The following is a 17,141-nucleotide window of genomic DNA, read 5'->3' as shown; positions in this document are numbered from 1 at the left end:
GCACCTTCTTCCCATCAGGGAGTACGAGGAGGCCTTTGCCTAAGTCCAGTACACCACCAATGGCTCGTAAAAAATCCAGCCCAAGGATGCAGGCGTCCTGTACGTCAGCCACCCAGGCAGCATAAGACACACCGAGGTCCCCCACCTTGAACTGGAACACTCCCTTCCCTCTCATTGGGGCCAGATCACCGGTCACAGTCTTAAGTTGCACATTAGTCGGTTGCACAGCAGCTCCGGTTGGGACAATATCGGGTCGGACCAGCGTTGCATTGGATCCCGTGTCCAGCAGGGCCGTACAGGACACCCCCGCAATCGTCACTGGAACATGGCAAAAGCCGCCAACCTGGGTCCAGCCCACAGTGATGGCCGCACCGGGTGGAGGTGGCGGTGGTGTGGGGATGTCGTTCTCCCAGGCCCGTGTACTCCCGCCTACACGGGCCCGTGGGCGTTTCCCTGAACCGCTGCAAGCTTGGGGCACTGCCTGATGAGGTGTCCGACTTGTCCACATCCCCAGCAGCTCTGAGGTCGGCGGTGTGGGCCAGCCCGAGGGGAAGGCGACTGCAGCGAAGCTGTCTGCACCAAACTGCACAGGCCCGCTGGCGTCTCCATCTGTTCCACAGGTGCTGACACAGCCCTCACCACGTGTGCGTCGTCAGCGCCCCCAGAGGATCCTGCAAGCATCTCCCTCTCCAACGCTAGCTCCAGGGCTGCACTGAGTGTGGCCGGCCGAGCAAGCTGAGTTTGCATGCGGAGCTCTTTAGGGCTCAGGGCCTGCAGGAACTGGTCCCGAGCTAACTCCGCCTGCACTGATGGTGGCATGCTGTCATACGCCCTCCGGCAAAGGCACTCGACTTCATGGGCCAAAATGCGGAGGGGCTCACCTGGCAATCTGCGTCTGTTGTGGAACTCCGACCTCAGCAGCACTGGTTGGTTATACTGCCCGAAGCGCCTCTGAAGTGCTCCGACCAGAGCATTATAATCTCCCCTCTGCTCCTCGGTCAGCAGCAGCAGGCATGCAGCTGCATCCTCACACAGGCACAAAGCCAATTGGAGAGCTTTATGTTCCTCAGACCAGCCAGCTGCAACAGCTAACAGCTCGAACTGTGCGATAAACACTTCCCATGGCGTCTTGCCGCTGAACTTAGGCGTTTTTATATTCGCTGCAGCTTGCTGGGCGCCGCCATGTTTGTTTACATCACGTGACGGTGCGCCAAGCGAGGTCGACTCCTTCCCGCCGGAATCGCGGCCGCTGTGCGAACAGTTCCCGAGCCTAGTCAAACCTGGAGAAAATCCAGCCTCTGCAGACAGCCGCAGCGCCGTTTCCCTCACTCCATGGGCGGGCGAGCGCGGACGAACCTCCCTCTCCTCCGTCTCCTTCTTAATCCTGCCCGGCAACATCCTCGTCTCGTAACGGCAAGCGTCGCCGGCAACAGGGTCTCGGGCGTTCTGGGGTTCTTTTTTCTTTCTTCACTTCTGACACCAATGTAACGTTCACAAGAACCAGACGGTTGGGGTCTCAGTTTGTCCGTTTATTCGGCACATAAGCCAGCGGGTTGTTAACTCAGGGGGAAGCGCTCTCGAACTACACCTCTCTTCAGCCTGGCACACACACAGAACAACCAGGTCCCCCCACCCCTTCCTGTACACCACCCTCACTACTTCCTGCAGCCCAACCAAACATGAATCTTAAAGGAACAACAACAGTGTGCAGAGAAAACCAACATGTCACTGTCCAGTAACACTTAACCATCGTTACAATATACTCTCACCAGCAGTGTTGGTCAAGTTACTTGAAAAAAGTAATCAGTAACTAATTACGATTACTCCCCCCAAAAGGTAATCCCGTTACTTTACTGATTACTTATTTTCAAAAGTAATTAATTACTTAGTTACTTAGTTACTTTTTAAAAACACGATTTACAACCTGAATAGGTGATAAAGCGATAGATCTTTCAGCCCAATTCTACTTTTTCTGCATAATCCATCATACAAAATGTAATCAAATGGAAAAGTCTCTTTTTAAAACTTGTTTTATTAGTTTTAACCTTTTAACTTTATGCATCAAGCAAAAATTTAATTATATGCAACATTCTCTGACTGGAAGAAATTTGTTTAACATTTAAACTTATTTTCTGCACATTCCAGCACATAAAATATATATATTTTTTGTGTGTTTACACTCTTTCAAATAGATGCAAGTAAAACACAGCAGAAAATAAATAACATCAAAGACTAGCGGTCCTGTTGCTCTATTTTCACTGTAAAGCAGGAGTGGGGTAGGCGGAGGTTTACCCTGGTGCAGGTGTGCCGCAGCGGTCAGTGGAAGAATCCGCGAGTTTCTCTGTGAGTTTCCCATTACGTGGTAGTGCACTCGGTGCTTGCTCGGAAGTTTAGGGGTTTTTTTCGCTGTAAAAAGAAGTTTTCTTCCCACGCACAACGGACACTAATGTTTTTGTCACTTTTTATGGAATCAAACTCAAAGTAAGGTCAGTACTTCCACGTTTTAAACGCTGCACGCTCATACTCTCTCCCGCACTCGATATATGATGCACTGTTGATCTGTACACAGCTGTTGTCATGAACGTCGCACTCGCTTACGTCACTGTCATGAGACATTCTTGCAAAAAAATCACGGTTTTAGTAACGCAGTAACGCAGCGTTCCTACGGGAAAGTAACGGTAATCTAATTACCGTTTTTGCAATAGTAATCCCTTACTTTACTCGTTACCTGAAAAAAGTAATCAGATTACAGTAACGCGTTACAAGTAACGCGTTACTGCCCATCTCTGCTCACCAGTCACTTTACTAGGCACATCTTGTTAGTACTGGGCTGGACCCACTGTTGCCTTCAGAGCTCCTTCAAACATTTGTGACAAGGATTCAACAAAGTGTTGGAAATATTCCTCAGATTTCGGTCCATGTTGACATGATGGCATCACACAGCTGTTGCAGATTTGTTGGCTGCACATCCATGATGTGAACTAGGGCTGGGTATCGTCACTGATTTCTAGAATCGATTCAATTCCGATTCACAAGGTCCCAAATCGATTCGATCCACGATTCGATTTAATTCGATTCGATTCGATTTAAATCTGGGAAATTTTGACAGTCAGAGATATAATTCAGATCAGGACATTTACATATTTTTGTATCTATAAAAAGGAAGCTGACACTCTCAAGACTTTATCCAAGGTGTGAGCATCACAGCAGATGCCTTTGTGTCAAAGTAGCTGAAGATAAAACACAGAAAAACATGTAGGTGATTTTCCTGGCCTGGGATTTTATAAAAATATTCTGCAGTACATCAAAAACGAAAGAAAACCATTAATTAATCAACATTACCTCTGACGTTACAGCGGTTTTATTAGAGACATGGCTAAGCATTTTGCATTTTGAATAATTTTAAAAAGTTTCAATTTGTTCAGTATTGAACAGCAGAAATGAGGTTTTCTTTTCGGAAGAATGTAAAAGGGGAAAAAACAGCGGCCGACAGCGCTGTAAGCAACAGTAGACTTGTGTAACAAGCAAGCGAATAATGAAGAAAGCGAAACTGTTCGAGAGAGGGGGGGGGGGCGGGGAGAGAGGGGGAGGGAGAGAGGGAGAGAGAGAGAGCTGCGCATCGCAATGGAAGCAAAACAGTAAAAGAGTGAATTCATGACGATGTTTATGTGAAGCGTTTGGATCTTCTTTTGCTGCTGGTTCGGTCAATATTGTTTGGAGAGAGATCAAACTAACAGCTTTAGAATCAGCGCATAAAGGGCGTGAACACAAAGCGCGGGCCCGGATCAGCGAGCTGTCGGCTTTCAGCCCCGACTGTGAGAAAGGCGACATCTAACTGATTCTGATCCGCGGGTCGCGCTGTGTGTTTAAGTCTATGTGCAGAATCCCTGTACCTGCTCTCATTTACTGTTTGGTGGTTCTTGAAATTTTGTGAGATGTCACCAGAGATTCTGGCATTTTGGACAAAATAAATTTATATTAAAAAATCGATTCAGGATTTTAATGAATCGATTTTACGTTATCCAAGCCAGAATCGATTTTAATCGATGAATCGATTATAAAAACCCACCCCTAATGTGAACCTCCTGTTCCACCACATCCCAAAGGTGCTCTGTTGGACTGAGATCTCATGACTGTGGACTCACTGTGATGTTCCAGAAACCAGTCTGAGATTATTTGAGCTTTGTTTGGGATCTGGTATCCTGCTGGTCATAAAGGGATGGACATGGTCAGCAAAAACTCAAAGGCTGTGGTCTCATGGTCCTGGGCCTTCAACTCAGTTTTTGTGTTTATGTTCTAAGATCTATATTGGTGTCTCTTGAGCTCAGTCTTCTCTATTCTCATCTCTGCGTCTTTCAGCCTTCCCAGTCATGTACCCATGTCTGCACTAACAGCATTAACGCTGATTATTAATTCAGTCCTGCGTTTTTGGGTCCACAGCTCTGCCTGTCACACACCTAAACCTGTGGATATGACAAAGGTGCATAAATGATGCTCATTTACTCCAAAGTGTGCAAAGAAAATATCCTCCACACCCTTACACCACCAGCAGCTAGCTTGGACCGATGAAATGAGGCAGGATGGATTTCATGCTTTTTTCCAATCATCTATTGTCTAGTTTTGGTCCACGTGAACTGTAGCCTTAGTTTCCTTAGCTGACGTGAGTGAATCCTGTTGTGGTCTTCTGCTGCCGTAGTTGGATGTATGCAGAGATGCTCTTCTGTAAACATCGGTTGTAATGAGTAGTTATTTGAGTTACTGTTGCCTTCCTGTAAGCTCAAAGCAGTTTACCATTTTCCTCTGACCTGTGGCACCAACAAGGCATTTTCAGTCAGTGTATAGAGAATAAAGAACGCTCTGTTTACAACCCAGAGATGACATAAGCAGTTTATGAAATACTCGGACCAGTTCATGTGGCATCAACAACTATGACAACTATGGTGGTCAGTTTGAAGTTCAACAGGTCTTGACCATGTCTACATGCCTAAATGCTTCTGCTGTGTGATTAGCTGATTAGGTATTGGCATTAATGAGTATTTGTAAGAGGAGTCTGGTGATGTGTATCTGCCATTCTGTCGTCATGTGTGTCATGAAGTGCAAAGTCGGACCACATTTTCACAGACTGCATAACATCTAACAAAGTGCTGGTAGAAACACTGGTGATTAAGGCGACAGCACAGCCCTAACGCACAGCTTGGTAGCGAAATAATAATCTCTCAAGTGTTACCACTTAACGAGGAAACTCCCAGGCTGTGTCATAAGCTAAAATTAAAGACTGGTAGTCCATGAGAAGAAGGAGTCCCTCTGTTACAGCCCTAGGGTCTAACCTGATTCCTGCTGAGACTCTGAAACTAGTGTGGCTGAGTTGACGAGCTGAAACCGTGACACAATGTTTCAAGGAGGAGAAAAAAAGTGGCATTTCAGTGTGCAGTGAAACATTTACCAGTTTGTTACTTATAAAAAGGCAAATCATTCACACTAGTCTATGCTGAAGAGAATGCACACATTTATGGAAATGAGTTGTGCATAAAGTAATTAACCTTCAGCTGCTCTGTTTTTGCTGCACTTGGATAATTAATAGCAGTCTAGAAGTCTCAGTGTTTGAAGGCACTTTGAAATACCAAATGAGATGTTCTTGAGTGGAGATCTTGCCTGACTTAGTCCTATTTGGATGCCACTGAACGTGTGTGTTTTTTAATCACTTCAAAGTGTAAACACCGCCATACGCAACAGCATCCTTGGATTCTGGAAGAAATTGAGGGCAGCGGCAGCAGCAGCATCATTTTGGAGCTATAATTGAAGTCCAAGATAAGTTGCAGTGGTATTGGGATTTGAGATCTGCTCACGGTGACCCAGTTAGCTTCATAAACACACAAGAGTCTCCTGTTCATATAGAAACTCTTACAGGAGCCCCGTGAAAGAAGCCATTACTATTATCCAGACCATCACAGGGATAAAATATGTCCTCGTTATCATTTGTGGGACATTAGATGTGCTCTTATCTTGGGGATGAGCGCTAATAATATTTACAGATCATATTTAGAGATTGTGGAGTGAGTAATTAGTGGTGGCTGCTGATCACAGAGAATTTGTGACAAATTCATCTCCTTTCCTTTATTATTGAGACAATATCCTTAAAATAACGTCAGAAACACCAGAGCTGTGACGCACCATTAGCGAGTGTGTGAAAACAGCTCGTGTATATATATATTCAGACGTGTGAATGCATTGAAATGTTTTGATCAGGTGAATTCAGGCGTTTGAATACGTAGAAAACAGGAGATCTGTAGCTGTGCACAAAAACTTATATGGAAAAGATTTGCAGAAGTAATTGATCATATCTGAGAACACAGAGATGTGTATCTAACTTAGATCCTGTATCTAACTTAAATGATAGTTTGCAGTGCAACGATTGCCATCACTCTCCACTAACACTGCTGCTGTGTTTCCAGTAACTTAACTGCAAAGCTTTGCTGTGAAACTACTAACCTTTGTGCAAATCTTCTTTATGCACTCACATATTGAAAATTATTCATGCAAATCTTTTTCACTTGTTCACCAAATATCATATACAGTTACAGATCTAGTCAGAGCCAAAAAAGCATCTATTTGCTTCCTTTTTTTTCAAAAATATTCAAACACTTACTCAAACATATTTGTACACTTACACTTTTCAGTATATTCATCGTTTGTTTGGTTTTTTTTTTACACATGCCGGTTTGATGATAAACAGCTACAGTACTTATGACCTTATTTTGCTTCCATTCTTCCTGGAAAGTTTGCCTGACTATCTCCATTTTCAGCCGTTTCCATTCAGTTTTTCGCCGCCAACTTTCATCTCCGTGTCTCTCTTTGTCACTGTGCCCACCCCCTTTCAACTCCAGCTCCCCATTTCCCCTCTCTCCCTTTCTCGCTGCAACGATGATATCATAATGAAGCATATAAGCCAGTAACAGTGCAGTAATTAAAGCTTCTGCTGGCTTCCTCTGCTCAGAATATTTCCCATGAAAATGGTCTCCCCCGCCCTTATTTATCCTCGTATTGTATTATCCAGATAGCTGGAAGTGAGGCTTGTCCTCCCGATGGCTGATCGGATCCCAGTGGAATACGTGGCCTACATTTATCTGCGGTACAGTGTTGGCCTGCACGTGTGATCGAACAATCCATGTTTCCTGTGCCTCTTTCTTTAAACTTCGCTGTTCTGTATCTGCACCCCGTCCTTCGCCTGTCTTCTCTGCATATGTTTGGATGCATTTCAGACCTCATCATTGATTGCTTACTATTCAGCTCACAAGCTCATGCACTGGTAACCTTTCAACAGTGCATATACTGTATGTGCAGAAAGGGGAAGAGGAAAAAAAAAAGAAAATACATGCACACATACTAAGTCATTCACACAAAGGTCACCTTTCCTGGCTTCATTATGGCTGACAGATGTGCCCATAAATAATCAGTCTCCTGGTGGAACCAGAAGATCCAAAACAAATACTGATAAAGATGAAGCACAGAGAGCGGCACCGGTGCCGGAATCATGCATGCACAGTGTCATTAATTACTGATAGTTTCATCAGCAATAGGTTTCTGACACTGCAGCAAAATCATCATTCTGCCTAAAGAATGATATTTTTTTTACCCCCATTTTCTTCTGCATCCCCAGGGAGAGATAAGCAGCTTTTGTCACACCGTTGCCTTTTGTAAAATAGAAGGAAAGTCCTTATCTCAAGAGAAAATGAAGTGTTAAAGGGGACCAGCGGACAGATTGATTCAGATTCAAATACGGTCAGACTGAATTTAGGAGATGATTTCGATAAAAACCCAATCGAGCGTCTTTGTATGCATGGAGATTCAGGCCAAAATGAAGATCCCCATTGTGAAACTTATTACCTCTAACCTCGGTGCTTTTGTTACAGCACGGCCCCTGTCACTCTGCGCTCTCTGCACCTCCGCAAAGGAAGTTAATCCCATTGTCTGCTTTACCTCAAGCAGTGGAGAAATTAACTCTTTTAGGTCTGTGAAAGCAAAGTTTTGGATGGACAAAACAGTCACCATTTGGAAGAGTTTCAGTTTATGTCTGGATCAAGGCCAATTTATCAAATGCATTTATTGGGCCTCTAGCTGTGCCATTATTTCTACCAGGATTGGCGTAGGAATATCCGTTCAATTTAACAGACAATAGTCTGAACATCTGTGTTTCCCAGGGACAAATTTTATAGATTTTGATGGCCTTTTTTAGTGCCACCAAGAGTGAAATATCTTAACAACTAGGCGCATTACAATGGAAGTTTATAATAAAAACTAAATGTCCCCTCACGATCCATTTTAATAACTTTGCAGATCTTCTGTCACTAACAACACATCGACTACGACTCTCTTTCGTTCCTGAAATGTCTCACCGATCATGAGAGACACCTGTGGATCTAAAAACTGGTCAGATGGCACTTTTTTTGGAAAACTTTGATGTGTTGACTTTTCATCTGGTTTTATAATCAAAACTATTAAGAAAAAACGTTTATCAAGTTCCTTAAAAAGAAAACTAACATTCAGAACAGAGGAGATTTCCATCACCCTTGGTTGTCCTTTGTTTAGTGCTTATTAGCACATGCATGCTAACACCAAACCAAGAGCGTGAACATGGTACATATTACTGCAAAATGTGTTATCGTGCTAATGTGAGCATTTAGCAGATGCACAGCAAAAGGAGTCCAGCAAAGCCTTACCAGTGTCCAACGTGGTAGCTGTACAGCTCTGATAGCCTCTGCTTCAAGGTTTATTGCTGATTAAAATCTGTTGACAAGCAGGGAATTACATGCTGAGTGTAGTGTGTGGAAGAGCTATAAATTAAACATGCAAGATAATGAATTTTCCTCATGAGAACTCCAGCTTTTTGATTGTGATGACCAACTAAAATAAAACAATCCTTGCATGCATGTAAATTTCCTTCTTTTTGTCAGAGGTTTTGCCTTTTATCAACTATATCAGTGTTTTTTAAAGATGGAGTCCTAATGACCTGTTGATTGGGGAAGCAGCCACCTCAGTACTCATTAACTTTCTGTTACTGTATTATGTGATACAAATTTATGGCTCTAACATATCTATAGGGCTGGTGTGCTGCAATACCACATCTGACTGAGCTCAAGGTCCATCTGTGGTGTTAAAGTTTAGTTATGGTCCTCAATGTGTGGCCAATAAAGGGGTGAATTGTTGGACGAGGCACCGTCTCCTGCACTGCGAGGAAAATGGATGTGGAGAAGGGTCACAGACGTTCCCGGGGTATGAGCACCCTGGAAATATGTCTGATATTTATCTTCGTAGCAATGACCGGCGTCTGCATCGGCCTTGTGGTCATCTACTTCGTTGACAAAGCTGACTCTGAAACAGAAGGTGAGTGTTTACACCTGCTGAAACACACCGTGCTCCCTTTTAATATCAGCATTTCCCTGAGGTACTTCAAAACGAGAAGCAATATTGTGCTGAGGATTTTCTCAAACCTCTTATATACTTGATTATGTTCTTCTAAAATAAAAATCATAAATCATTTTTTTTAACTTAGTCCTTATTTATGATGTAAATTCCAACATTTTTTAGGCAAATTTTGATATTCACAAGTTTGGTGTGCTGACCATGAACATGTGTGTGAACATGTTGCATCTCGTAGCTCCTCGTGGAGATTTTGCAAAGATTGCTGATACATAATAACATATCTTTATTGCTGGTAAATAACTGGTCAATGATTGTTCAGTTGTTGATTTGAACAAAGCATGCCAAAGTGAATGTACTGAGCTAAAATTCTCAAAGCATCTAAAATATCTGAAGTAATTATTGCAAAGTACAAAAATAACCAACATGCATCATCATAATAATGATTTGATTGCATCTGCTGTGTGTTAAATGGACTGATTCTAATATAGCACTTTCCTGCTTGGGCATTCTGCACCTACGTGCTTTCTACCCAACATTGCTTCTCTAACGAACACACTGAGAGCAACTCAAGGTTCTGTATTTGCCTAAAGATACTTCAGCTACTTCACAGGCAGTAACTGTCATGACGTCACCCATTGGGTTTGGACTAATGCTGTTTTTGGAATTTCCTTTTAGGGTACAGCTACATTCAATTTTTAGCCAATAATAATTGGTTAGCTAGCTGCATTCATAAATTGCATGGGCACAATGTAAGAGATGCTCATATCATCTAAACACAACAGACTGTACCATACAACAAACCATGATGTTAGTCAGAAAATCCATTAAGATGCTCCAAAATACTTTAACCCCACACACACACACACACACACACACACACACACACACACACAAACCGTGAATCAACACAGCCAGGCCTCTAACTCCAGTATATAAGTAGATGACTTACAAGAAAAAAAATTCACCCTACTCAGAGTTGTTATAAGTATCCATAGAGACCAAAACTGTTTTTTATACCAGGCTGTAAATATATATTCTTAATTCTAAAAAGTCAGACATTTTAAAATGATGGACTAACTCAAGAAGCACAGAGAGGAAGTGGAGCTCCAAACACTTTGGTGTTGGCTTAATTTTTCAACTCTGGAAGTTGCACCTTGGCCCAGACTGAAAAGTATCTCAGCAGCTATTATATTATAAACTGTAAAAATATTATTAATAAAGTTTTTTTCCCTTTTTTATATAAACATGCGTATAAAACATTTTTAAAGCCATTAAATTATTTGTTTTTTACAAATACCTTAAGAACTAATCTCACGCTTAACTGTACTGAAACGTAAACATGCAAACAGAGTAAAACCTTCAGTTGTGACCAAGTTAACATGCTGAGATCAGCATTTAGGGCAAAGTACAGTCTCACAGTGCAGAAGGGCTGGCTGTAAGACTTCCACGGCCTTTTCTGTAGCAAATACTGGAGCAGGAAACAGACTCAAGGCAACAGAAAATGTAAGACCAGTGCTAATAAATTGCTGTTATGGAAATAAAGGTAAGAAAAGCCTACATGAGTTTTTGCTGATGTGAAAAAGTAAACAAGTCATGCAATGGTTTTTACAGGGGCTTTTACTTTCTGATCCCTAAGAAATTAAGCCACACACAAGAAAAGGTGCACAAACAGGAGCTCTCTGTATCGTAAAATGACTGTGTTTAATTTTATTGCATGCATCATCACCACTGCAGCGGTCCTTACTATAATACCATCCACAGACACCATCTCCTCTATTTTTCCAGAGCTCCAGTTTAGCAAAACAATCACTCATTCTGGCCTTAAGCGTGAAAAAAGAAATTCAATAGATGAAAATGGCTGCTTTGTGAAAGCAGACACATTTAAGCTGACTTGTTTTGTCTTTGGAGAATGAACCCTGAATTGTTTGTTGAGATGCGTAAAGTGGTGATTATCAGCAGAAACAAATTGATTCTTACGTTACTCATCAGTTGGTGCTTCGCTCCTGAAAAACAGCTGTCAAATAAGAGTGCTGCACATTTGACTCTTTGATCAGGAATTACTGTATGATTATTATTATTTTCCCCTGGTCTTCATCACTTTAACAAATACGTAAATCTCATGAAAAAACTCTGTTACAGATGAGTGTTTCTTTTGCACCACAGAAAAAAAGACGCCGTGACCGAAGCTTCTCTGGCAACAGGCACAACACACAACACTGTGGATGCCACACAGTGTCATCAATGCTGTCACCAAGGCTTCGACTTTAAAATCACATGCCTTTATAGTGTTTTTTAATAAAAAGAAATTCAAGTGTTTAAGTGTTTGCGCGATCATAAATGGTCATGCCTTTACTGACAACACACTTCAGTCAGCGTGTTGTAAAAATGACTGTCATATCATTTTATTTATAACCAAATACCTGAAAAATAACTTATTCCAGTCCACCTCAGTCATCAAAACACAGAGACGATGACACTTACAAACTATTAAGCTGAGCAACAAATTAACTGAAACCTGTTTAATCTAAAGGAGGATTGAATAAAGAAACGGGATTCAGAGTCAAGAAGTGAAAACCCCAAATCCCTGGGTATAAACCCCACAGTCTTTAAGGAAGGATAATTGCTTTAGCAGGTTCCTGGTTTGCACTGGGTATAAGAGCACAGCAATCAGCTGTCGCAGTCAGCTCAAAGGCTCCTAATGCTGCAATCTACAAATGAATCCAGGAGCTACAGAGTGCACAGGAAGAGCGTTTTTTTGTTATTGTACAGTGACTGTTGTTGTGATTTGCCTCCATATGAATAAAAATGAAGTGAATAGAATTGAACGGTGTTTTGTTAATTGATGAAGGGTGGCTGTATTTCAAATGGAGATCATGTTGCCATGATTTAAAAAAAAAAAGAAGAAAAAAAAAAGATGGCTGAGCTTAACCATCTGATGTATTTCCAGGGCTGACCTTAGGGTGTGGGGCTCCTCAAGAGCTGTCTGGAGAGTCGGGCACCTTCACCAGCTCAAACTACCCCAGCAGCTACGACAGTGGCCAAAGCTGCGCTTGGCACATCACCGTGGACCCTGAGAAGGTGACAAGAATCATCATTAGAGCACTTCCGATCTTCAGCCTCTCTTTAAATTATATCACCAGTAAAATTAGAAAGAAAATTTAATTATGCACTAAGAAAAGTTGAAAAACAAAGAACAAACTCCAACAAGAGTTTTTATCTAAAAATTGTAATCAGTTTTATCTTAACATCTGTAATCCTTTTAATTTACATATTCAAGAAATTACAGTGGCTTATTATGATCAGGTTCAAGCAAAGCAGAGGTGAGTTTTCTCTGTAATAGTGGCTCAGAAAACTCCACAACGCTTCTCTTGAGATGATTTCACGGTTGGTCTTGGTTTTGTAACTCCATCCATAAAAAGGCTTTATCAGAAGTTTTTTTTTAAAAAAATAAATAAATTATTATAGTTTAAAGGGAAAAAATTTCCAGGCTTCTAAGTGTCTGAAATGATTTTCCTGTGAACACCAGTTTCAGCACAGTCACATTATCTCTCTTTTTAGTTCAGATCAAAACCATTTACTCGTGTCTCTATTTCACAGTCTTTAACGGTGCTTCTGTCTGCTGTCTGATCAGCAGAGTTTGTCACATTACTGTTATGGAAACTGTCTTATGTGAGGCCAAGCAGTAGAGGACAGCTGGGATGAGTGCGGTGGCAGCGGTGTGGACAGATGGCTGCCTTGTCTCCTTCATTCTCCTCAGCTTTCCTTCTCAGACCCAGAGGACAAAACAAATCTTTGATCCTTCTTTCTCTGGCAGCACGGCTGCCCTCCTGCATGCCCGACACAGTGGCTGTTATCTATACGCATCTCTATTTCTCTGTATTTGAACACATAAGCGAACATAAAACCTGCTCTCGTACGCGTGCACACGTGCACATTCAGAATTCACACCGAGCTCTCACGCTCGCCTATCTCTTCAGCAGCGCCTTCTCAGATTCAAAATAGAAAGATGAAACACCTCTGCGTGTTTGTGTTGCAGGTGATCCATTTGTGGTTTGAGGAGTTTGCCTTGGAGGACACCCAGCTCTGCACAGCAGACTTTATCACACTGCAAGACTCAGTGGGAATCATCGGTAAATATCACACATAAATTCCAGCCTTCCGGCAGGGTGGGGGATAGGAAATTATTTTTAAAAGATGGTGTTCAGTTTCTGGACAGATGGGCATCTGCCCTTTCAAGGCTAAGGGTTTCATCTCTCCACGGGCAGACTCAGCTAGTGAGCTACACACGGTCACGCTGGTTCAGTGCACATTACTCAGCACTAACTCCAACACTGTTTTTAACCACACAGCAGAGTTTATGGGGAAGGAATAATATCATGAACTTGGATTTGGTGTTGCCAGACTAGGGCACAGATTTAAAGAATGGGACTATATTTGGGAAATTAGGTGGACAGGTTGACAGATGAGTTCAGGCAGGAGTCTCTGTGGACTGTGATGTTTGCAGATGACATTGTGATCTGCAATAAGTCCAGGAAGCAGATGGAAGAGAGGAAGTGCGCACTGGAGAGACATAAGCACGACTGAATACATGTGTTTGAATGAGAAGGAGACAGGAGGAGCTGCCAGGCAGGAGGAAAGAGGGAAACTCACAGGGTTTGTGAGACAGTTGTGAGACAGAGGAGGATGCTAGGTGTGTCTCGGGAGAGATGGAGGCCTCCCTAAAGGGAGCAGCTGAAAGACAAAGAAGAAGAAGTGAAGTAAAAGAGTAAAGTCAAATATATTTGGCCTTAGGGGAAATTCTGTATTTCATATATATATATTGACTTTAAAAAAAAGTAAAATACATGAAAAAAGATCAAACCTGATGAGGCTGCAAATTGTAAAACCATTTCATCATACAAAGAGTTCAAAGAGGTCTGTAAATGCCACCTCTGTGAAAAAAGGAGATAAACATATCAAGTGAAAGCACTCAGAGATAAGTGCCACGGATAATTTGATCTGATAATCAAACTCTGGCGCTTCTAAACTTGCTAAATGCAACACTGAAAATATTCCAAAATATGATTAATTTGCAAACTACAATTTGTCAAGAAAAAATATGAAAAAATATAGAAATAAAATGCAAAGCTTATTCAAATCAGTGTCCATTGTTCTACTGTAAGTCTTTAACACTACAATAAAGCCCTCATTTATTACATACATATTACATAACTCAGTGTCATTTGTTGTGATAAACTGATGCGAAATAAACAGTTTTAAGTTCAGTTCAGTTCAGTTTATTTCAAACATGTGCCTTCACAATCATTACAAAATATCATTTTTATTATTTGTTTAAAAAGGAGTAGGCAGTATATACTTATTTGTCCCTACCCCCTCAAGTCATTCTAATCTGACATCATAATTGTTAATAAGTGCTATTTGTACCTCCCTCTGACACATGCATGTAAAAGACTTTTGATCACTCCAGCACGGCACATAAAAGAGACACTCGGACTGAAAGCAATGACTTACCCTTTTTGTGGTCATTCAGTTTTTTTCCCCTTTTTTGTTCACTGTGTGGTCTTGTTGTGCTTGTTTGTGATCATTGTAACTTTAGAGCTGTCTATTACCAGTTGGACAACCCCTATAATAAACCAGCTTCTTATCTGTGATATTTGTAGGTAAATACTGTGGCTACAATAAACCGAACCCAGTGGTGTCGCTGACAAACCAGCTGACGGTCTACTTTGACACCAATGACAGAAAAACAGACCGAGGATTCAAGGCTCATTACAAAGCTGTGGCTCCACAGCTCACATCAGGTAAGACTATAAGAAATGACTTCATCGAGGAAATAAGCCTGACATAACGTTGGATCTCTGTCTTACGTTACACGATTGACCTGGAAGGCGAATGTTGTAGGGATGGGTGCAAGGTGAGACGAGGGGTAATAGATGGTCAATCAAAACTGGGGTGGGTAGGTGGAGGGGTGTGCTGTGGGTATCCTTGCGCTATCTGTGGAAATGAAGTGCCCTTCATCCCTGCTGCCAGAAATAGCCGGAGCCGGAGGCTTTCTCCAAGGTGATCAGGGGAATCTGATGACGCCCGGCTTCCCAGAACAAAACTACCCAAACGGAGCGCTATACCAGGTAGAGCCACACACATGAACTAAAACACACAAACACCAGCTCAGATCCAACAGCATTTCATTAAGACTGGAACTATGCATCTGAATACTACTACTACTACTACTACTACTACTAATAATAATAATAATAATAATAATAATAATAATAATAATAATAATAATAATAATAATAATAATAATAATGTAATTTATATTGTACCATTAAAAAAAGTTAAAAATCTAATGCATCGTCACAGGACAAGACAGGAAACAAGCAACCCATAAAAAAACTGTATGAAGAGATAAAAATGAAACTATATAAGGTGAAGTAATACTGACAGCAGAAGGATATAAAACTGGGAAATAAGAGCAATTAGAAATGAGAAAACAGGTAAATTAAAAGCAAATATAACAATCATCAACATATATGAATCATCTGAGGAAGCACCAATGACTCTTACATGACTGTATCATACTGCAGTATGATACAGCGGCTATAACTGACATTTTTATATCAGATTTCATTTTCCACGCAGAGCTGAAGGAGGTTGGTCGTAATAAACCCACTTAGATAATTAGCCTGATTAGCATAAAGAAATAACAAACAAACCACCCTGCCCGTCTCCAAGGCTCAAAAACACACGTCTAAAATTCAGTAATTAACGTGTTTGTCGGTTTTGTTTGATCCGCACACAAAAAGTAATCTGAAAAATAAAAGTTAACATCATTAGAGAGCTGCTGGAGCACTTACCCAAGCTCCAGCGATTTCCTAAAGCACTGTATCTGACTTTCAAATGCAGTTACAGTGTTCAGATCCAGTGGCAGCGTAAACACAGCTAATTCAGGAAAATTAAAAATATCTCATTTAGGATATTAAACTGATGTGACCAGATAAGCAACAGAGGTAAACATCTTTAAAACTTTAAAGTCAGACTAATAGGAGGCTTTGAGTTTAACATTTAAACAAGGCAAGTGGTTCCACTTGGTTTCAGTGTAAAGCTGAGCTAATTGTCTCTTGCAATAAGAATAGTATGTAAGTAATTGCAAATAGTAAAAATGTGTTCTTACTGCTTCCTATAAATGCCACTAATGTCTGAAACTGTTGTCTGTTTGAATAGATGTAGATATAGGATATAGGTTACGCCTAAATTTTAACATCATTTATGGGCTTTTTGTTTAAAATCTAATCAAAAATAAATCTAATTGCCAAAAGTGGATTGGTAAAGATATATACTCCTAAATATCTCACATAACATTGACGACAGTGATGTATTAGCATAGACGAGCCTAGACGTTTCCGATTCTCACCCAGATGGCGTTTGTGGTTCTGATCATTCATTAACGCATCTAAATGAATCAGAGTGTATTCGGATGTGCGGCTTTGCATGCTGGGTTTGGATGTGGAGTCATATGGCATTATTTGGCTGTCATCATGATTTCATCTGGCTGAGCTTGAGCTCGACAGATCACCGTCTGTCCAAACAAGAGCAGAGTCGGTGAGAGAATTATTTATGAGTTACAGTAGCCTATGTCGAAACCACGAGACTAGTAGAAGGAGAACATGAGGAGTGATGCAGATGGCTGCGCTGTGCATTACTGAAACGACATCAAAATG

This window comes from Aulonocara stuartgranti (genome assembly GCF_965226115.1).
Source record: "Aulonocara stuartgranti genome assembly, chromosome: 6".
Lineage (NCBI taxonomy): Eukaryota > Metazoa > Chordata > Actinopteri > Cichliformes > Cichlidae > Aulonocara > Aulonocara stuartgranti.
Note: the sequence above shows the minus strand (reverse complement) of the source record.